The following is a 23670-nucleotide window of genomic DNA, read 5'->3' as shown; positions in this document are numbered from 1 at the left end:
AAAAAAATAAAATAAAAAAATAATAATAATACTACCAAATTTTCCTTTTTGTTGGTTCACAAGCTAGCATCAAAGTCATACTACCCCAGGACTAGTATCATCAGTTTCACCCACCTGAGCGCAAGCATGCCCAAGTCTTCCCTCCCGGCCCTAGGCCAGCCTCAAAACCCTCAAATAGGTTGGACATGTCAATGCCGTAAATTCGGTTGACAATATTCGTAAGAATGGTTGCCACAATTCCTTAAAGTCTTCACCATTCTGCAAGGAGGACAGAGTGATCCTCTCCATGTCGAGAATAAACCATAGCTTATGGAGCCATAATGTTATCAACGGAATCTGGTCAGACCCCCACATGCCCAACAACAACTGTGTGGCTGCATTTAGCGCTAAGGCCATCTGTCTGCCCTTTCTTGTTCTCAGGGGGAAGGTGAGATCATTGGGAAGACCCAGGAGTATGTATGCGGGAAACCTAGGTATGTGGGTGTCGAAGGCTGCATCAAGAGTGTCTAAAATACTATTCCAGTACCGGTGAAGCTTAGGGCAGTGCCACAGAAGATGGGCAAGCGAACCGGACATTCCGCACCCTTTCCAACACAAGTCTGACTTAACCGGATCCCAGACATGGATCCTAGCCGGGGTGTAGTACCAGTAGGACGCTACCTTGTAAGCTGACTCCCGCCACATTATAAGCAGTGTGATGTGTTCTGTAAAAGATGCTCTCCCACTCCTCCTCTGAGAGTTCCCTTTCCAGTTCCCTCTCCCATCTTAGCTGGCCCTTAGATTTGGGTGGTCGGGCCCCCCCTCGCAGGAGAGCATATAACTCAGAGATTAGACGCTTGTCATCTTTTTTTGTTATAATCCATTTTTCGAATGGCGTTAAGGGCCTATCTATTGACAGTCTATTGGCGGGCGACAGAACCCAGTGTCTTATCTGATAATACATCATCCTGTCTGCCTCCAACAGGCCATATGTCTCCCTCATCTGGTCAAAGGGGATCACACCCTGTTCATCAAAGAAACAGCCAGCTCTCTTACAGCCCCCCTCATACCAGCGGCGCAGCGCCTCCGCCTGGAGACCCGGGCCGAAATCAGGATTCGCCCCCAAGGGTGTCGTTGGGGACGGAAAGGTCGTCAGGCCCGGCGCGGTAGGCCACGCGGTCCCATACGCGCATCGAGACCCCTGTGCCCGGGGACGCATACAACCCGCATGCTCTATGTCGGCGCCTTAACCAAGGCTCTTTCCAAATATGTGAGCCCGCCACCGCCTGATCCATGAAGCACCAGTGCCTCTCGGAGGACGGACGGCTCCACTCCAGTAGGAAGCGAAGTTGCATGGCCTGAAAGTATCGCAGAAAGCAAGGGACAGCCAGTCCCCCCTCCCGCTTAGGGCGTTAGATCAAACTTCGCGGAAGCCTCGCTGCCTTCCCCTCCCATATGAATCTTAAAACCGCCGTCTGAAGAACTGCTATTGTTCGCGGTGGGGGTTCTACTGGGAGTGCCTGAAATACATATAACACTCTCGGCAGGATAGTCATCTTGACGGCCGCAACACGACCCAACCAGGATAATTTAAGCCTCGCCCAGCTCTCCAAGTCACGCTGTACCTCCAGCATCAGCTTCTCGTAGTTCAACGATGCCGTACGGGCTGCTGTCGGGAGGAGGACCAGATAAAGAGAAAACGGTCTCGCAACGTCTCTTCATGTTCAGCGTTAATAAACCTACCCATAGCCTGCGACTTTAGCATATTGATTCGGAAACCCGAGACTTGTCCGAATTCCGCTAATACCTGCATTAGCGCAGGGAGTGATGTCATGGGGTCCGCCATGGTGAGAATCACATCATCCGCATACAATGAGATAAGATGCCTATTGCCTCTGAATTTAAGGCCCACTATCTCAGGGTCATCACGGAGTCGCTGGGCCAGGGGTTCCATATATAAAGCGAACAATAGGGGCGAGAGGGGGCACCCCTGCCGCATTTCTCTCTGAACCGAAAAAGGCAAAGAGAGCATCCCATTGCCCCTCACCGGCGCTTGGTAGATGCAACGGATCCAAGCAATGAACCTGGGGCTCAACCCGAAACGCTCTAACGTCTTAAACAAATATGGCCAGTGGACCCTGTCAAACGCCTTCTCAGCGTCGACAGAGAGGAAGAGTGCCTCCCGTCTCGATCGTTCTGTTTTGTCCAGTAGATGAAACAGTCGTTTTGTATTATCGCCACGCTGTCTACGCGGTATAACTCCTGCCTGATCCGGATCCACCATGCCTGGCATATAGTAGTTTAGACGGTGCGCCAGCACTCCTGTGAACAGCTTAGTGTCAATATTGAGGAGCGAGATCGGCCTGTACGAGGCACAGTCCTCGGGGTCCTTTCCGGGCTTAGGAATTACTACTATAGTGGCATCGAGCATGCTCGGCGTAAGGGATCCTGTACGACGAAAGGAGTTAAAAAGTTGCACCAAGACCGTAACGAGCTCCACAGCAAAGGACTTTCCTTGCCCTATTATCTCTAGCCGAAATTGACATCACCTCTCCCCTAACAACGGCCTTCAGTGCCTCCCACAGCGACATCTCACCCATAGACCCATCGTCATTCCGGTCGAGATAGTTGATTATAACCTTGCGAATCTCTTGTACCGTTACATCGTTCTGGAGCATTGTGTCCCTAAATCGCCAACTCGCCACATTCACTCGCTCCATACACATCTGAACACCCACTATGACCGGGGCATGATCTGAAAGAGATCGAGGCTCGATCGAAGAGTCCTCAATCCGGGCCAATAATTCCCGTGAGGCCAGAAAGAGATCTAAGCGGGCGTATGTCTTAGTCGCCGCCGAGTAAAACGAGTAGTCTCTCAACGTGGGGTGAGCCCTGCGCCACACATCCACCAGGCCACATTCATTCAGCCAATGCTTACCAGCCTCGGTAATGGACCCTGTCTGCCCCCACCTCTGGCCCGAACGATCCATCCCCCATCCATCACTAGGTTGAAGTCGCCCCCAATTAGAATAGCGCTGTCTGGGGACTGCAGCAATGGGGTCAAGGCTCTTTTTAGGAAAGGTTCCTGCTGGGAGTTAGGTGCATACAAAGAGGCAATGGTAAAGGAAAAGCCCCCCAGTCTCAGACGTATGGCCAGAAGCCTCCCTGCTATCTCGTGGAACGTGGACACCACCTCGCCCGGGAATGAGCGCGTTAGAAGAATCGCCACCCCCGCATGCTTTGTTGTTACAGAGGACCAGAACTGCCTAGGGAACCACCTGGAGCCCATGCAGTAGACATCCTTCGATACAAGGTGTGTCTCCTGAAGCAAGCATATGTGACAGCCTGACCTCTGTAGGGCGGACAGAACGGCCAGCCTCTTGGTAGGGTTATTAAGCCTGCGGACATTCAGACTCATACATTTAAGAAGCATGGGTTAGGTTGAAAGTTACACACAAAGAGGCGGAAGGGTGCTGGAAGGAAGCTCCGGGATCAGTTCCTCCCCATTTGTGGCCCCGGGCCCCGGGGGAGACTCCTTACACATGCAAACCAACAGGGAAACCCAACAAGAATAAACCGTCACGCACAACAGGTGCAAAAAGTATATAAGTCCTCGCGCTTTCTTCCTCACGAGGAAAGGTCTCCAAAGGGCAGTAGAACCAGCCATAAATGAGAGTCCTCTTCCGTCACCTCCGCCGCCCCGACCCTCTCCAACGGCCGACATGCTGTTCGCATTCAGGCCCGCTAGCTGTCAGATCGCCACCGGGCACCCCCCTCTACACCGAAGTTCCCGCTGCGACACGGCTCAGAACAGACTCCCTCTCCATTCTCAGCTCCGAGGGAGACGGTCGTCGCGGCCTCCGCTTTCTCTCTTTTCGTCGCCACCGAGGCTGATCGCCCCCGACAGGGCTGACCCCTCACTCGCTTCTTGGGGTCCATCCTCTATGCCCAGGATCCGGGCCGCCTCCGCGGTGAACGTCACTTGTTGGAGCCGTTCCTCCCATCGAAAGACCAGACGGAACGGGTGACCCCAAAAATAAGAAACGTTGTGCACCCGCAGATGCTCTGTGATCGGTCTAAATTCTCTTCTCCATTGCAACGTGCGCACTGAGAGATCATGGAATAGTTGGAGATCATGTCCTTTAAAGTGGACCTTCTGGAGAGTGCGGGCTCGCTGCAAAATTCGTTCCTTGAGAATGAAATCATGTCGAAAGGCCAGAATGTCCGGAGGGCGGTCCCCGGGGGCACCAGCACGACTGACTCGATGCACCCTGTCCAGGGTTATCTCCTGTGTCTCGTCCGGGCCCAACACACAACGGAATAGGCCCTTCACATAGTCCCCGATGTCTTCCCACCGGAGCCCCCCTGATGCGGATGTTTTGTCTCCTCGAGCGATTTTCCAGGTCCTCGACTGTTAGCTGAAGATGATCTTGCTGTTCCCGAAGACGGACAACCTCCTGTTGTAGGCCTGCCAGTTCTTCTCCGCGAGGAATCTCTCCATCCTCCAGCTGCGAGACACGCTCTCCCAAGGAGGACACCTCTCCTCTCAACTCCTTCACCTCCTGGGATATATCCCGTCGCAAGTCTTGTATATCACTGCGAAGTGAATCAAAAAGGGATGTCAAAAAGCCTTTTGTGACCGGTGAACTGCCGTCCGAGTCCGCTTCCAAGCATCCCTCAGGAGGTCTTGTCGCCAGAGGGTCTTCGGTCATGCCACCCGTGGGTAAGCGAGCACCTGCCAGCATGTCTTTCACTGACCGCTCTCGTTTTGTCTTAGCCGCCGCCATGCTTCGCAGGCCCCGGCCGCTTGCCGGATCAACCTTCCACGTGGCCACACCACCGACGCTGATTACAATGAACCCAGACGAGCCCAGTAGCCTCTGTGTTCAGCGCCCAGTAAGCGCTTCTCCCCACACGTGTCTCTCAGGTTCACTGTTCATGCATGCCAGGCCCGATCCTTCCGGCGAACTCAGGGGTCTCACCCCATTCGGGATCTCCAGTCGTGTGCAGCCCTTTTGTCCTCAGCCACAACGTCCCAGTGCGCAGCGCCCACACAGGCCGACACTTACTGTCTGTATGGGGGGTGCAGGGTACCCCCTCGAGCACCTTCAGTCCGTCAGGCCCCTGCACGTCCCACCACGAGGTTCTTCAACGCTATTGGGTCCGTCTCCAGCCCCTTGCAGCTCCAGCACCTGGGGTGGTTCACCCTGGCTCCCAGCCCATTCGCTCCTTGGGCGCAGGATCTCCGTGCCTCCCTATGGGCTAACGGCGTCGAAATGCCTCAGAGGCAAAAGCAGAGGGGGAACCGGGCCTCCTCAGGCCTTCCCCCTCAGGCGTGAGGACAAGGGAGCGCCGGGGAGAGAGGGCCCGGCCACCCCGGCCGTAACGCGTCTCCGGCCACACTCCAGCGCGCCCGTGGCGCCCTCCGATCTGCGATCGTCCAACGCGCGTTTGAGCCCTCAAGTGGCAGCGCACAGACCGCAGCAGCACTCGGGGACCCCGGGGGGCCTCCTCTAGTCCTCTCTGGCGGACCTCGCAGCATTTTAGAGGGCCGGGATGGCGGAGCTCGGATCAACACGTCCTAGCTCGCCGCCATCTTGGCCACGCCCGGTCCACCCGTTTTAGTGTGTTCTGAGGTCATCATTTGTGAGGTAGATGTCATCTACATAGGACAACACCTCTGGGTTAATATAATGTAATATTGATGTTACACAAGTTGAGAACAATCATGCACTGTTTTTATACCTTTTGAGAGAGTCAACAAAATTTCCTTTGAGAGTCAAGTGCACTGAAGGCACTGAGATCCCTACTTTCAGGCACTAGATTTTGGCAGAAAAAAAAAAAAGTTGGAAACATCCAGGCTTGTTCTGTATTTTTTCCACACTAAAATTGTAATAATTGCTGTGCTGTGACAATCTTGTATTGCAAATGTGCGTATATGACTGTTAAGGTGTCTGCAGTCTAAGACTATTCTGTACGAATGGTCTGCCTTAGCTACTGGAAACAAAGGGTTATTCATTGGCGATACACAGGGTTCAGTTACTCCCCGGTGCACAAACTCTGCGAATATTTTTCACACTGGTTTTCTAGCCTCATGTTTAATGGGGTATTGTGGTTGGACATGTGGTGTCGACTTAATTGGTATTACATGGTAGGGGGAATCTTTATCCCACCCCGCATGTTGCGTTGCAGCGCTGAAGCTTGCGCCAATGCCCTATATCTGTTGTGGCTTCTTTTAGTGTATCTGTATCCAGGACTGAGAAAGAAGGCAACCTGACCTCTTCCCCTCACAGAGAAATTCAGATGGCCAATCTTTTTCTGCAAAGAGGATGTCTTAATTAAGTGTCTATCTTCCACAAAATATAACTTTAATAGTGCGCTTTATGTCTCCCTCTATTTGTATTTTAAAATTTAAATAAACCCTATTGGGTGGGGAGATGAGCCTGTCTACAGTTTCAACCTCAAGAAAGTAGTTAGTTGCTGTAACATCCAGAAGCTCTTGAAGGTTCTGGCAAACTATTGTAATCTCTGCCGCGCCCACTTCTTCTTCAGCAAAGTTCTCAATATGTGAGGCATTTTGTTTCCGAAATGGCAGCAACCTTTTTCTGTTTGATTTGAGGTTTTGGTTGTGGAAGTTTCTCTTCTTTTTTGATTGAAACTTCAGAGAAGCATTGTGTATCGTTTCTTGGTTTCACATACTCAGTTTAGTGTTCTGACCGCCCTCCTCCCTCACTGCGCTTGTTGGGTGAGCCCTGGAAGGAACGAGATTGGCAATAGTCAGTATATTATTGATATCTATAGGGAGTTTTTAAAGTTTCCCTATTTCTAAGATTATAGCGTTTCTCAGTGGTCTCCAAACGTGGTGGTTCTCCTCTCTCTCTTTTTTATTATCTTTGTTTTGTGTATCCCAACATTTTTTTTAGAACTCTCTTCTGCTTGTTTGGTAGAATCCTTATTGGATTTACCTTGTAGTTGTGGTTACCTGCTCTGGATCCCAGATTATCCCTACCTATACTAGTGTAGGTTTCAGTGATAATATTAGGTAGCGCACATTCTTGTTCTGTTGAGGAACATCCCGGAGCCGGTGGCATACTGCAAATGCTACTGCTTCCCCTTTTAAATTACTTAATATTATGGAGGATACCGTGGCAAATTGCCTATTAATTACATCCCCAAGTCCAGTTCAGGGGCGGCCTGTATTTGTCTTGAATTTGTTTTAATGCTTCCAGAAGATTCACAAGTGTTCGTGTACCGGGTGCAGTAGTGTAGAGAGCAGCAAAAACTACACCCCAAGTGGCGCACTTGTCCACTGAGGAAACCATCCCAAAGGGTGAGCACATTGTGAAAATTTTATGTTCGTCTTTAGGTCATGTATGGGGAAACACTGCTTCCCGTGCGCTTATGTTTTGTGCTAGTCAATACTGAATCTTTTCACGTTTTATGGGTACTTTGCCTATTATGGAATGCACAGTTGCTGGATTTTTCCCTGCTGTAGCCAAATGTGGTTGTACTGGAGTAGTCCTCGCTTGGATGGTGTTTAAAGTCTGCATTACGAATTGCATTAAGGGTCCATATATTTCTACTAAATACTTATATAAGCGGCATACGTCTGCTCCTTGTAAGTTTCCTGCTTTAGGGTTTGGTGTATATGTGGGCAATTCTGGCAATGTAGGATCTTCATTACCCTAACATTTTGTGGAAGGTGTGGTATAGCACCATCAAGACAGTTTTAGTGTTATTAAAAGGATAGTGGTATATGGTCTGTATTGTTCAGGAGTATTTGCTATTGTGAAATGTATGTGTGTTTCCATCTACTGCTGGAAGGATGACCTAGGAATAGAAAATGTCAGTTGCTCTTTGCATCATGTGCCTCAACCATGAACATAACTTCCCCACCCTAATCTGTGAGCCCACAAGTTAATAAATGTTGTGTGAGAGGTTGTCTCATGTTTGCTGCAATTTCTGCCCGTTGAGGGCCCGCCATAATTAAAAACAATCAGTTCAGAGAAGTAGAAAACAATTTGGTGTTAACCTTTTTAATGTTCAAGCTTGAGCAACCTACATTCTAAGATTGGTTCTACATATTTAACTTAGGAGAACATTGCCCTAACACCACAGATGTCTCCTTATAAGGTGATCAGGGTGCCTATAACATGTAATGAGACAGAGATACTCAGGAGTTCTGTAAAGTTAGTACCTAACCAACGTTGGGCTCCATGTCGTAGGGCTCTCACCATAAGAGAGGAGACTGCTGGTGTAGGCTGCAGCACCACTGCGTGTGAGGGACTGACTGTTTGGCAGATGTCGGTTTAGCCCTTTCGGCTAGCCATCAGCACCTCACCCATACCTAAAAAGTGATTTGTGGCAGCCTTATGCATGACACTCTGACTCCTCAGGGAAGTCGTGGTAGAACATATATTGCCCCTTTCTCTCATTGGCACACAGTCTCATGCATTCCAGACAGAGAGGAATGCAGGACAGGCTTTAATGTATTTTATTGAAGTAACTGCATTCTATGTAAAAAAAAAAAAAAAAAAAAAAAGAAAGAAAAAAAGCATGATCTGCAATTATAAGGAAAATGAAGCGCAATACAATTATTATTGTCACCAAGAGTGTGAAACAAATAAAAGTCCCAGCATCCTGCCACACTAGTGAATCTAAATAGCTACGTATACTTCTAGCTTCTACAGGAGAGAGAAGCAGTGATAGATCTTTTTCTGCCTGTACTAGTCTCTGAAAAGAAGTCCCAGCCCCATATCTGTATAATAAGCAGGGGTTACTTGCTTGTGGTCTGCTGGCGGGTCCTCCCAAGTAGCTGGAGCGACAAGGCGAAGTTCAGCAGAGCTGCAAAAACATGGTACAGCATAGGATGGATGGCTGAAATGTCCCCTCTAACTAATTGCACCAGCATGGTGTTTTTATAATGAAATGTGTTGTTTTCTAAGAACTGGCCTGACGTGATAATACTTTTGTTCTGTATAGACTGCACTACGTTCTTTTGGACAGGCAGTACTCTAGATTATCATATACAGTCTTGAGCAGAGCACAAAATGAGAATGTTGTGCAAAGGGAACTAATAACAATCCCTGCGTGGAAAGGCAACTGATAAAAATAATAAGACATCACTGCTAAAACGAAGCCATGCTAAAATAATAAACGGTATAAATGAAAATGAACTAGGTAAAACGGCACAGGCCGCAGGCCCGAAGGAAAAATGTGCGTTCAAGTAACGTGCCTTGTATAATATTTATTATTTACGGTTAGTTTTCATTCTATATCTAGTTGTTTATTCTTTTTTTCAGTAATGGTGTGTTGTATAAGTATTAGTGTGTGTATAATATTGGTATGGAACTGGGAGTTCTGAATTAGTTGATCCTTGGAGATGGAAGGCAAGGGATGGAATCTTGGGGGTGACAGTTGGAATTTGCTGGGGTACTGCAGAGCAGGAAGGTCGTGATTTATGTTACTGCAGATATAGTCCTTTATGAGCTTACTTCGCTTGATGCCATCCTGTTTATACAAACTGCTAATTGTAGTAAAATAATCAGAATTCAACTTTTCATTGTTTTTCCTTGAGAACCACCACTGTTAATATCTGATGAGAGGTCTACAAGCCATTGGTCAAAGTGTACAGTTTAGAACCCAGTGTCAATTTTGGTGAATCTGTACCTCTTCGCTTTTGGGATATTACACTAAGCATGTATATTTGGGAATGACTGAATCTCCAATCTGTCAAAACATGTCACCTATGTGTCTATTTGTTTACAGCCCTTCTTCCTCCAGAGTTAAAACTGTATTGTCTCTTGCTGGGTCTGCTTTAGGACTACCTAGAATGGTTGTCGGGGAGATGGGAAAGTGATGATCTTCCACCTCATTGCCACTTTGTCCCATATTTCAACAGGGCCCTCGTAATTGGATAATATACCATATACCTCATATGGAAATCCTGATAGTGTTTTGTTCATGTTTGGAAGCCCACTCCTCCATCTTTAGCAGGTTTTTGAAGTGTGGTGGCAGCTTTTCTAAGTTTCTTCCCTCCGCAAACAAAGTACTCAGTAAAGTTATGCCATTGTTAATATTATATCATCAGTGTACATTTTTAATTTATAGATGTCTTGACCCATTTAAATCCCAGGGAGGGCGCGTGTGTGAAATTGAGTTCTTCGTTGAGGGAGGTGAAACCCTACTCAAGCAACAGCCACAACCCTTGTCTGGGTAAATCACAAAAAGTCTCTAAATAAACCTGTGCTTCACCCTCTGGTAGCTTGGTAGAAAAGCAGTAAGGCTACATCGGGCAATATGTAAAGAGTTTATACCATACATAGACCGTAATAAAGTGAAAACACAACACAAGAGAAATTCCATACCAATTTAGAAAAATAGTGGAAAATGTAACAAACTATTTGACACCAAAACAACAAAAATCCAGTCCGTAGAACTGAATGTGTACAATTTTAAAATTGTAGGTAAGTATTGTGCCTAAAAGCACAAAGTGCCACTTGAGGTTATCTAGTCGTGTGATACAGGGTGAAAGTCACAAGTTCGGACCAGCCATGATGGCGCATGGGCCAGAAAAAGGGTCCACATTAGTCCAGCTGAAAAAACGTTTCCTTCTAAAGTGAAGTGCAGAGAGTATTGTTCACGTGGAGGAGGCTGTGAGGAGCATTGTGGATAGTCGTAACTGTAGCACGAAGCGCTGACTGTTCTTTGTGGACAATCGCTGCCGTACCACGAAGATCCTGTCTGGCGATGCGGATGGTCGTTGCTGGAGATTCACATTGGTGGTCACTGCAGGCTGTTGATGCTGTAACACGAAGTGCAGGTCTCACGCTCCCGTGGCCACTGGCAGTAACTATAGTGCAAATAGTCCAGTTCACCAAAGCTGCTTATTGGCAGGTCGCAAAATCTTGGTGCAAGTCGTCCGTTGGCAGTCACAAAGAGCCCAAAACTTTAGGATTTCTTCTTCTGTTCAAGAAGGAGCTCATCTGATAGCACACCAAGGGTTCACGACCTGGGAGGCACTTCTTGGAGATCAGAAACTCACTCCAGCAGAAGCCAGCATTGCCCAGGCAAGTCCATTTGCAGCTGGTCAGCTGGGTTGTTACAGAGAGGCCTTTTCAGCTTGTTGTGTCCCTGTAGCTCAGAAGAGGAGGTGAGACAACTGAAACTTGGAGTCACTTCAGCCTGGGATTAGGGATGCAGGTCCAGTCTTCCTTCTCAGACAGCTGGAAAAGCCTCAAGCAGCTGGGTAGTTGTTCTTCTGTAGAATCCACTGGTCCATGAGTGTACTGAAGAGTGGGTCTGATGGGCCTATCTTTATACTGGTTGTCCCCTTTGAAGTGCTTCTTTAGTTCTCCTCTTACAGAGGTGTTTAGAATTTCCTGCCTTCCCGTTCTGGTACCACTCTGTCTTGGAGCCCAGTAAGCTAGTGTGACGTACTTTGTGAGTGTGTTGTGTGTGTTTGGATTGTACCTTTGAAGTGCAAGTGTGGTAGGTGATAGCTCGTCCACCCCCCCATACAAGTAAGGATGGCCAATCCTGCCAACTTGCAGACGCTCTATTATGGTACTGTCTGGGAGGAATACACAGATGCCAACTTCCAATTACCCCTAGTCATGTGACTCAGGAAACCGGCACCAAATGGTTAGGGCCAGAAAATGCCAACTGTGTAAAAAGGGGCATTTTCAGATTTGTGACTTAAAATGTGACCCTACCAATAAAGAGGATTTAAGTTACAATTCCTCTGACACCAAACATGACATTCCTACCTCCTACTATACAAAAATTATCACGTATTACATGTAATAAGATAACCCAGTGCTATCCTATGGGAGCGGTAGCCCTCACAGTTGTGGAAAATGAATGTAGGAGTTTTTCACTACCAGGACATGTAACGGTTAAAAGTACGTGTCGACATTTTTAAATAAAATGCATCCTGTCCTTTGGGCTGTTTAGGGTCTACCTTACTGGTGGCGTGATAAAAAGGGAGTTTTAGGTTTGGCAAAAGGGTTATTTTGTAAAGTCAAATTCACACTTTACAACTGCATATAGGCTGCAGTGACAGGCCTGAGACATGCTGTACTCAGGCCCAGTTAGTCGCATTTAATTTACCAGCCCAGATATTTTAGGGACTTATAACTAAATAAATTAAATATGCTAATCAAGTGAAAGCCAATGTTCTTATGGTTTAGGGAGTGAGCACAAACTTTATAAGCATTGTCTAGCAGCAAGTCCACAGAGCCCTAAGGCCAACAAAATCAAACTCAGCAAAAATAGCAACAGCAAAAATGGAAGGGTATATGAGAGAAGGTTTGGAGAAAGGCCACCCTAAGGCTGACAGGTCTAACAGTGCCTCTTTTCTGAATCCTGTCCGCTAGAGGCTTTACTGTGAGCTAAAACAGCAGAGGGGAAAAGTGATCTTCCTTTCTTGCACGCCTCCTAATTTGTAGGTGAGTTGAGAATATTCCAACATCCCTGACCCTTGCTGTGGGATTCATACAGTATAGCAGCTGGACACACAGCCTATAAATCTAGGGCCTAGACAGACCATTTCCATTTTTTGTCCAGTAATGTGCATAAAACATAATCAGAGTTCTTTTTAGCATCAAGTGATAAGAGCATGGCCTTCTTCTGTGTCCTGTGCTCTTTCCCTATTAAATTGATCAGTGCTTTAGTGTTATCGCTGCATTCCTGCCAAAACCAGTGTTGTGTGGTTATGTGAGACTTGGTATTACCTTGCGCTTGAGATCTATTTAATAGTGATAAATATCTATATGACTTGCACACCAGCCTTTCTTTACTTAGTTTCGGGATAACTACTATTGTTACCTGCTACATAGTTTTTGTCATAGCTGTTTGCCACATAAAGATATTGTAAAAAGTGGCCATTGTTGAAGAGAGTTGCCTTGCAAATGTTTGTAAAATGGGGGTGAATCAATCTGTACAGGGGGCCTTGTTGATTTTAAGCTTGCTTATAGCCAAGGTAAACCTCATATACTCAAACAAGTTCATCTAGGGGTTTCGCTTATTTGGGCTTTAATTTGGTGGTTGAAGCGCCTGCAAGTCATTTTACTATCTCTGCATAAGATAACCTTTCAGTGGTGAAGAGCTCTTCGTAGAGTTCATGTAATGATTCAGTGATCTCCTAATTTTTTATGATCATTTTCTTGTTTTGGATACTGTCTATTGTCATCTGTTCCTTTGGCTCTTCATTTGTAGGCCTGCTCGATTGCTTCTATAGGATAAACGTTGCTTTGTTTTCAGAAGCAAGTATTCAGCCTTCCTCTACTGCTATCAGCTTGTGCCATACTTTTTTGTGAACTAGTTTTTTAATTTATTTTAAACCCTGTTAAGTTTGGAAGTGGTATCTCTCTTTTCTTTTTTGTCTCACAGTGTGTGATACAAAATGCTCTTGCACTGCGGTTTTAAGGTGTCTCATCCAATGCTCCATGTTATTTTTTTACCATTATTCTCTGCTGTGAATGACATTAATGGCCGCCTCCATCACATGCGTCTTTGCTATGTAACAAGTCTATCATTCCCCACATCCGTTTTATTGGTGTAACAGGAGGTTGGAGCAATGTCAAGGTTATTGGGGCATGATCAGACAGTTACATATGCCCTATCTCTATTAACTCTACTCTAGACTAGGCGACATGGAGCAAATCGTTAGAAAGAGATCAGTTTGTATGTACATTTTTATCACTAATAAGAAATGGGTGTAGTCTGAGGTTGCTGTATACTGCTCACACAATATGCTTTATAATAATCACTTGTTGAAACCATCCCAAGGTTTCTGCTGAAAGAGATCCTGTCTGCCCAATCCTTTACACCGATCTGTTTTTATGCCCATCTGTCGCAATATTCAGATCACCCTGATAATGTCGTCACCCTGTGTTCCCTGGAATAACTACATTATTGCCGCCTTTGTATAGGATTCTTTGCCTGCATAGAAAGAGACATTGGTGCATTATTAAAATTACAGCTATTCTTTTTGATGTATTGTCTCCCTAAGGCAGGATATTATATAGAGATCCATCTCTTGATTATGCAAGTCTGCCTGTCTTTAAGTAGATTTGATGTAGAAATCAGATCTTTCAATTTAGGGAGTGTAGATGACTCAGGACTGCTAAGAATTTGTGGGGAGTTCAAACCTTTTGCATTTGGTTTGAGAAGATTACCATTTACTGTTTTCGTTCTTGCTGCTATTTATTTTATTTTCTTGTGCCTATTCAGTGTTTATTCCTGTTCTCCATTCTGAATCCTAATTTTCCCCTACCTTAAGGCTTCATAACAGCATAAATTGCACCCCTGCTACTTCCAGTGTCTCTGAGTACTCTGACTCCAACTTGTCCTCATGTGGACCATTCTAGTGGGGTAGGCTGGGGTCACTAGAGAGCGAGGGGAGCATGTTTCTCTGATCTGGTCAATGGCAAATATTTTCTTCTTTGTTGTGCCTGCTTGTGATGCCCTCCCTCTGATTTATCTAATCAGCAGTTTAATCTTTCTGTTTGTACCTGGGGGCGACTTGTTTGAATGGTTGCTTTCAAGCTTTTCTCTTTCTGCCTGTGGTTTATCCGGCCATTGGAGGAATGTCTTTCTGTCCTTCAGTGATTGGTAGTGTTTTCCTTGCCAGGTGAGCAGCAGTCTGAAAGAGTGTTCTCCTTTATAAGGTAAATTATTTTAAGGAAGTGAGCAGATCTTAAAAGATATGTTTCTGTAGGGTTATTGCTGATAAGTCATGGAACAGAATGATTTTGTGACTTGTAGAAAGAATGTCTCTTTCTTTTGTGCACCCTTGAATTGTCAAAGGGGTCTTTCTTATTGTTATGCTCTTCCTTTTAAGTCATTTTAGGTTGAGCATAGCAGCGCGGAAGCGCTGCTTTTCCGAAGTGTTGGTATGTATCTGGGCTTTTAACCACACCCACTGCACACCCTTCACTTTCACTCGTTCATGGGCTTCCCTTTCAGAAATCCTTTGTTTTTGTTGGTAAATGCTTTACGTTTGTCCCTCCTTAGGGCGGCTTTGTTACCGCCTTGGCTATCAACCCTGTTTCATGGATAATTGCACTATTGCCGATAATTATGAGAGCAAGTGAACTTCTTAATCCTTTTGTCTCTCTCATTTGTGCTCACGATGGCGCATTGAATCGGCTTGCTTATGTCAACTGTTTTACTGTTTATTTTCAGTTTGTGTGGCAAGAACGTTTCAGTTAGAAATTTACATCGCTAATAGCTCTAACTCGACCAAACGCGAGGTCTATTACATTACAAATGCTTGTTCTATATCTTCTAGCTTAACTTGGATTGTGCTTTGTTCCTTATGATTGGTTAGATCCTGTATAAAGAATTTCTGATCCTCTGACCTGTTACTGTCTTTTTTTCTCCAGAAAGGACACTTTTTAATCTAAACCTCTCAGTTCTTGCATGATAGTGTGCATGTCCATTTTAAGGTAATTCTAAAAGGATTAACGTCCTCCAACAAACCTTTAAAGTGGTCCTCAATTAATAATTACTATGGACTCCAGAATTGGTGTTGTCGGCCTCCTCTTCCTTTTGGTCCCTTTGCTGAGGCTTATTTTCTGCGTCATGGTTAAGAGTTGTTTGATTGTCACCTTTTTAATTTTGTCTTGTTCTTGGTTATTTCTGGAGGCGATTCTGAAAGTGTGTCCACTGATCTGTTTGAGGTCTACTTAATGTTGTTTGGTCACTTTACAGAGACAAGATCAAGTTCTTCAGTGTATTTGCATGTTTCCTGTCACCATCTTTACAACTGGTTGTTCTGACTCTGTTCTTCCCGGAGATCAGTCTTTGTCTCCTGCATTGTTTGGGGCAAGTGAGGAACCCTGCTTTGCAATTTTCTGCCACTTTGCTTCACAACAAGGTTTGTGCTTTCTTCTGCAGGGACAATGCGGGCACTTCACTTCTGACTCTAGTTTTTTTATGGTTTCATTCTGCTAACTTCCAACCATTTAATTATGCTGGGTGGGTGTAGGTAAACGGCTCGCCTTGGGAACCTCTGTGGAGATGTCTTTCACTACCTGCTCCCACGAGGTATGTTTGCTGTTTCTCTCCCTTTATGCTGCAGTGCCTTTTGAGGATCCATTTAGGCTGTTTTGGTCATTCTTTTCAACACTTTGGTTTTGAATAGAGGTGCCTTCACCACCTTTTTCTGTGTTTTTGTTCCTTTTCTGTGGCATCAGACAGTTTTGTTTCCTCCCTACTGTAAGGCACCTTCTCCTGGTTCAGAAGCTATCTAAGCGCACTGCTTATCTTATTTTGTGCACTCCACTTCGGGATAAATGAAACTGTCTCGCATGTGTCATATCCCTCCTTATTGTTACCTGTTTCACATGGGTTGCACCCATTTAGTCCTCAATAATTTTTCTGTTATGGCTACCAGCTATTTGGACCTTTATTGTGGACGAGATAGACTACCCGAGTCTCACTCATGGGACTTTCACAGTAATTGGACTGAGCGGATTTACCACCAGTGTCAGCCTTTGTAAGATATAGCTGCTGCTGCACAGCTAGGATAAAAGGCGCGGGGCTGATTACATGGGAACATGTATGAAACGCTTGTGCGCACATATATGTGGGCTGCGCATGTGAGACTATTGTCGTGTGGAGCCAAGTAATTGCACCAGGCTATCACTAGGGTTTGCTAGAAACTTTGTAGTGCGTTTACTGTATTAGAAGAGGGAATAAAGGCCTCCACACACAAAAGAAGCAATTATCATTTCCTGGGTAGGACGGTGTGGGGGAAAATGTGTTAATTAACTGTTCCAGTACACCTGGCCTAGGTCAGCACAGACCCACTGAACAAACGAGGACACTGGAGGGGCTCAACCTTGAAATTTGGGTTGAAAGGGATCTGATAGTGGTGTGAGCTAGGGGTGGAGCTGAGGCTCTCAGAGGAACTCTGTTCAGAGAAAACTTGATAGTGCCATTTTTTATTGTCCCTGAATGCTGTGCATGAGGGTTGGAACAGAGGTTGCAATATTATGTGGCACCCAAGGATTGGCCAGGTGTTTTGGCATCCACATATTTCCCCCATCACATTAAAACACCTGCACAAGGAAGAGACCGGTAGAAGATCCTGGACCTGAGAGGTGAGGACAGCGGAAAAATAGCCTGCCAGAAAGAGGAGCCACCTTATGCCCGACGAAGATGGGCGAGGACTTTGATACCAAGCTACCCCAGGACTAGGATGGGTTATTTCATGGCCAGGTACACTGGCCCCCATGCCCCCTGAGAGCCAGCTGGGGGAAGACTTGGACTCCACTGCCGCCAGAGGTACTCTGCAAGACCGCCAGAAGGCAGTTGGGCCTGGGAGTGAAGGCAGGAGGGTTTTCTGCTGGCTGGTGGCAAATGGACTGCACAAGATGCCCCCACCAGGGACACCAAGAGGCAGGCAGAGGAGGAGGCTGGGGAAGGGAGCCAAAAGACCCAGCTCCCCGCAAAGTGTGCCTTTACACTTTGAGAGTCTAGGAGGCCTGATGAGAATGCTCCTGGTGGCTTGAGATGCCACAAGAACAAATCCATCCCAGGCAGGAGAAGATGGGGCCAGATAGAAAGATTTGCTATTGCATGCTGAGAGCATGTGGCTCTCTAACCAGTCCCGGTTTCAGACAGGGTTGGCAAATCTTTATTTGACAAGAGGGGCGTGCATAAACGATCCCTCCCCACCCCCAACCAACTTTTGAACCCAGGAACCCCATTCCCAGGGAACCACTGCATTGCAGAATGTCCAGAGGGGTCCCATCTCCTGGGACAAGCAAGAAGAGTTCCCCAATTGCTGAGTGCTTTCATTGCTGTCTGTACCCGTGTCTGGATGGGAATAGGTCATGCTAGCCATCAGCTGCCCTGCCCATGCTCCTCAAGGGCAGGGAAATTCAACAGAACAGGGATCCCTCTATGGTGTGGAATCCAAAAAGACAGGCTGCTCAAGGAACTGTGACCGGCTCCCAAAAGCCACCAAAGAATGGCTGCTGTGCCCCCCACATTGCAAATCCCCGTAAAACCCCTGAGTTGGTGGGTGCCTTGGGTGGGACCGTAGCACCCAGGAGATTTAAAAAAAAAAAAAAAAAAAAAAAAAAACTCAGAAGCAAAGTCAGTGATTTGCAGAACAGAGAAAAGTGAGATGCTTATCAATTACCAGGTGCACTCCATAATGTCCTATTTGGGCCCTAATTTGTATATATTTGTTACAGTCTGGTGTCCGAAGGAGGGACCTTGGTACCACTAACATAGTTTGTACATGTTATGGGTGGTTTGAAAGCTGTGCAGCAGTCACCCAGAATTGTTTTTTTTTAATTAACACTAAGTCTCCTGATGCATCACAGGCATGACCCCGGGAGAGGCTAGCATTGAATTTCAATCACTTCTACAGGTAGAGATTTTGTTCTTAGACTCTACATTGTGGCCTGGAGACTAGAAAGACTAACATGTGGTTCTGACTGTATCAAAATACTTTATTTAAAGCACTTTGTTAACAATGATTATGGATAAACATCACAGTGCTTTTTAATGATAATGATAATGAGAACATTAGCAGATACAAATTTAATCCTGGCTGTAAGGTTGCGGGTCCTTGGATAATGCTGTTCTTTCATTCTACCCAAGTGTCCCATGTCTCGTATCTCAAGGCAGGACCCCCTAATAAGGCAGAGGTCTCTTTTAAGTGGCATGAATTAAGGCTTGGGTGTGGATACCCTAGTTCAACAGCGATGTGCATTCAGTCCTCTTTTAAGCAGTCTGAGCACATGACAGTCTTCCCATCTATTTCGGCGGGAGACTGTCAACATTCCTCTCAGCTCTCTCCCACTTATGGAAAAATATGTTCTAGCAGCAGATGCAGCCTTTGCTTCTGGCAGGATTGAGCAGCAAGTGCTGCCATATGAAGTGTTTAGATATTGGTAGGTACTCAATACAAGTGAGGCGACGGACAGAAAGTGGGCTGCCACTTGGTTGGAAGAGAGGTCATAGTAAAATGATGGCAGCCACGAGGCTCATTTTTCAGATGCAGTGGTGTTGAGCACACTACCGGTTTTGGCTAAGACTACCACAACAAGCACATTGTTTGCTTCTGGTGGTGATATCCGCTGCTGGCACAACTCTGGCATAGCTCTGGTCTTTGTTAGGGACTCATCACGGGCAGAAGCCTATATGCAAGCAGCATGAACAGCTGAGATAGTTCGTCTTTGCATAATGACAGTGACTGATGATGAACCACGACTTTCGCTTGGAACCAAACTTATGGACTGTCTGTCTTATGGCTCACAGATCATATTCCACATTCTTCCTTGGCCTGCTAGACCCATAGTAGTGGGGGTCTGGCTTCTTCTGGCACTCCCTGGGTAGAGACACCTTCTACAGGGTTGGCAGACTTCTTCCCTTTCTCAGCAGGCTGGTTGGCTTCCAGGGAGTACAGATCAGGGGTACTGCTCTTTTGCAAGACCCTCTTGGTAACATCCTCTCACCTTGTGAGAAGCTGGCTGTGGGCAAACAATAGCTCTGGTTGCAGCTCTCCCTTCCTTGGTCAAAGAAAACTTGCACCTGAAAAAACAAGTGTGTTAGTGGTTCCCACTTTTGTACAGTCAAAAGTGACAGAGGATGTGGATTCTTTGTGTGTGCATTTTTTGTCTGCACTTTAAGAAACGGTGTGAGATGGTAGTTCTTTCAAGTGTCCTCTCCAAGCTGCTGACCACATACAGCCTTTATGCGGAGTGTTGCTCTACACTGCATTGTAGACTCCAGGTTGGTGTTCCCACAACTGAGGCACAAAGGTGTGTGAGCTTTTTACACCTGGCTATCAGTAGCCATGCTGAACAATGAACAAGGAAGGTACAAAAGGCTGGCCTCAGCTAAAGGGACTCCGTTCACCCTAACAGAAGACACTGCAGTTCACACTTCACCCCCTAAATTTACCAGATGGCAGTGCTACAGGAAGACAGCATATCCTCTAAGCCGACAGCCTTATTGAAATTCTGAATTAGCCTTGCCTGCTCTGTCCCCACTTCACTGTGTAGGTCTTCTCCCTCCAGCAATACACTTACACTGTAAGGGAAATCAACCTACCCTCCATCTTGTGCACAGCACGAAGACAGGGGCTTCCGAAGTGGAACCTCCATTGTTCTGGTTCACTCATGCACATTATACATGCACCACCCAGGCCACAAACCAGCGCAAATATATACTTGGGATATTAGAGCTGGGGTCTTGGTTAGTGCCTAGGAGTAGAACTTTACACAAATGGGCTAGTAGGTCTCCACTACAGTTACACAAATAAGGTCTGGCCACAATTATAAATTCACAAAACATGGTATGCTACCACCACTGCTCTACATGCTAAATTCATAATGGGCGATAGTCCGCTGTCAGCAAAATTACGGCACCCTTTGTGTGCCATTCTAGGTCACATGACAGATGCAAGACCTAACTCATGTCAAGAAACAGTTCCCTGGCTTATATGCACACACTAGGCTAGAGTGAGGCAAGGCCAAAATGAAAAGCCAGGGTACCAGATACTCACAGTTGGGCACTCGGGGCAGGGAAACATGATTGTACATCATGAAATGGGCATTCCATTCCCAACATCTGGTTTGGAAATTTACTAAAAGTCTCTCCCCTTGCCCTTTTCAGATCATCCCCTCTAGACTGCACACACCCTCCTTTGTGCCCAAACTCGCATACATATCAACCCCCATTTTCTTCTTTCTAATTTGAATAATTTTCACTGGTTTTACAGTTTTAATTGACTGCCCTACCTCTTGTCTTAAGAGCCAACACCTTTAGCAAAATCTTTTAAGTTGACCATGAAAATGGAAGGCTGTGAAACCCTTTCTTCTGTACTCATGACCTCCAGCCACTTGATAAGCTTGAATAATTAAAATTTGTACACTTTTGTCTCACTGTCCATCCCTCTTCTGGATATTGTCGTCGAGTTATGGCATCCTTTAAGGTAGCTTGTACTGGAATTGGTGCCCAGCACTTCTGTCGGAAATGCTCAAGCTTAATTAATACCCAAAGACACACTTAGGATACTGTAAACTCATGAGCTGCACTGTCATAGCAGTCTTTATTGATTATCATACTTTACTGCTGTGAAAGTCTTTAAAAACTGTGCTAACAATTGGGGTGGAGCATACCCCATGTAGATAGTGTTATAACTCTTCAAACATCCTTTGTCAGAAGGAATGTGGGAGTTGTGGAGTATTACCTCTGTGCCATACTGTAGAGCAGGGGTCTCCAACCTTTTCTGTAGTGAGAGCTACTTCCGATCAGTGAAAATCATGAGCTACTTAAGGCCAAAAATCTTGCACATTTTTACCAGACACTTCCATACTCAGCTCCATTGACTTTAAGCCTATTGTCTTTAGAGCCTGGCACTGTGGTTTGAACAAAATACTTTTATTAGGGGCAGTATGACAAGACTGCCATGATCTTTGGGGATGTATGGACGTGTGTGTGTGTGTGTATATGAATGAGATATATGTGCATGAGTGATTTGAGAGCCTATGTTGTATGTACTTGTGGCATAGGACATACCATTCGCCATACGTGGCACGATTACATGTATAACACAAGCATACATCCTTTTTTTGGGGGGGGGAGAAATTTAAAGTGCAGAAAAAGATTCATTTTTCTGCACTTTTAATTTCTCCCATTTAAAAAAGATTTTATTTTCAGTTATACATAGGGCACATTGTCTACTAGCCACTGGGAGCAAGAGACCAGTATGGCAAGGGCTATCAAGATGCAGGAATCCGCAGGTAAGTACATTTACTACAAAATGAGCTGCACGGTAGCGGAGCGCACCTGCAAGAGCTTCTCCTCTGCCAGTGCCAATTCAACTGCCAAAGAGCTAATAATAACATTCTTAACACAACATCATGGAAGTCTTAGAAAGAACCTTACTTGCGCTGGGTGCTAAACAAATGTTGGCAAAGTATTAAGATATAACTTATCTTCCCTTCTCTCAACAATACCTAAAACAAGTACACAAAGACTCCACATTGGGAAGAGGAAAAGGACCACCTAACATACACAAACACAGTACGGCAAACAGATGATAAAAAAAATCAGAAAACTTGGATCACAGCCTTTTACAATATAATTCATAAATACAATTGAAACATGTTAGTTCTTGGATTTACAGAGTTTCTTGTACTTCTACGTATAGCAGAACTCTTGGACTTCCCAGAAATCTCACGATCACAACTTGGTTGCAGACCATCCTGAACACAATGATGAGTACGAGAGTTGTCTTCATTGTGACAATCGCTTTCACCATCATTCTCACCCTCACATGCATCAGACACCTTAACTACTTTGGCCGGATTCCACCAGTTTCCACCCTGCACTTTAATTGCATTTCCACACATTTTTCTCCACTCTCACTGGCTCACTGAATTTTCTTCTCCCTTTCTGCACATGGACTGCAGATTTGATACGTGCCATGCCACAAACCCTTAACTTGACAGCCTTAACACCTTTCTTTTTGTCATACCGACATGTCTGTTCTCTTGTGAATGATAGACATACCTTTTTACCAACTCCATCATTTGCTTCACATCAGAATAAACTTTAAGCCATTTAACCCTCCAACCTGGACAAAAACTAGTATTGACTTTTCTTCCCCAAAGTAATTCAAAAGGAAAAAACTTTAGTAGTTGAAAGAAGTGTTTGTTCTGTAAAACTATAGAATACTACACACTGACTTCACTACATCATGGTTGCCACTCTTTGCCCACCTGACACATTCAGCAATCACATGATTCATCCTCTCCACAAGACCATTAGTTTGTGGGTGATACAAGAAGTTTCTCAAGTGTTATACACAACATGACGCAAGTAAAACTTTAAGGTCTCTACTAATGAATTGAGTGCCATTGTTAGACAGAAGAAATTGAGGAAACCCTTCCCTCCAGAAAATTTCTCTAAGAAATTCTGCAACAGCACATGCATCAGGTTCCTTAACCATCTTATGTTCAGGCCATTTTGAACCATAGCCCACCAGGAAATGTTTTTCACCACCTGGCAAGGAGTCATACAGGCCCATGATATTGATACCAGTTTTGACCCTTGGACCCGATGGACACTCAGTAGGCATAAGAGACAGAGAAAACATGTTCAAACTTTTATCTGCTGATTTGCACACAAAACAATTTTCTATCACCTCAACTATTTCAGTGTCCATTCTAAGCCACCAAAATGATTCACGGATGCATTGTTTAGTGAGTGATAACCCTAGATGTCCCTCGTGGGCAATACTAATTATGTTACTCCTGACAAAATGTGGTGAAATCAATTTATCCGATCAGAAAAGTAGCCCATCGTCCCCCAAAATGTAACCTAGTAAATTCCAGTGTGATTGTAATGAAGGAGACAATATTTTCTCTCTCTTTATGCGCGACATATTACAAACAACCATGTACGATTAACCTTGCAATTTGGAAATGTTTTTCTGTGCGACTGAAAAACTGAGAGACTGTTGGCGTGCTGGCTGTAACACATGGCAGCCCGATGATTACTCAGTGTAGTAATAGCAGACTACACTATCAAAATTCATGTGTTGTAGGGTCCCACTGTGCATTTCTAGTCATTGCTAAATATTTTGTGGTAAGGGCTTTGAAAACACAGGGATCCACAGGTAAGTTAAAGTATGTTTATTTATTACAAAATGAGCTG

The 23670-nt window shown here is 45.5% G+C and overlaps 1 protein-coding gene across 2 annotated transcripts in view; it reads left to right on the top strand.

Annotated features, from left to right (window-relative positions):
• The window catches only part of RANBP9 (RAN binding protein 9), a 365177-nt gene that overhangs the window by 78945 nt on the left and 262562 nt on the right, over positions 1–23670 (top strand). The window lies entirely within an intron of this gene.

Source organism: Pleurodeles waltl, chromosome 2_1 (assembly GCF_031143425.1).
Source record: "Pleurodeles waltl isolate 20211129_DDA chromosome 2_1, aPleWal1.hap1.20221129, whole genome shotgun sequence".
Classification (NCBI taxonomy): Eukaryota; Metazoa; Chordata; class Amphibia; order Caudata; family Salamandridae; genus Pleurodeles; species Pleurodeles waltl.
This window is presented reverse-complemented; position numbering and strand designations above follow the sequence as displayed.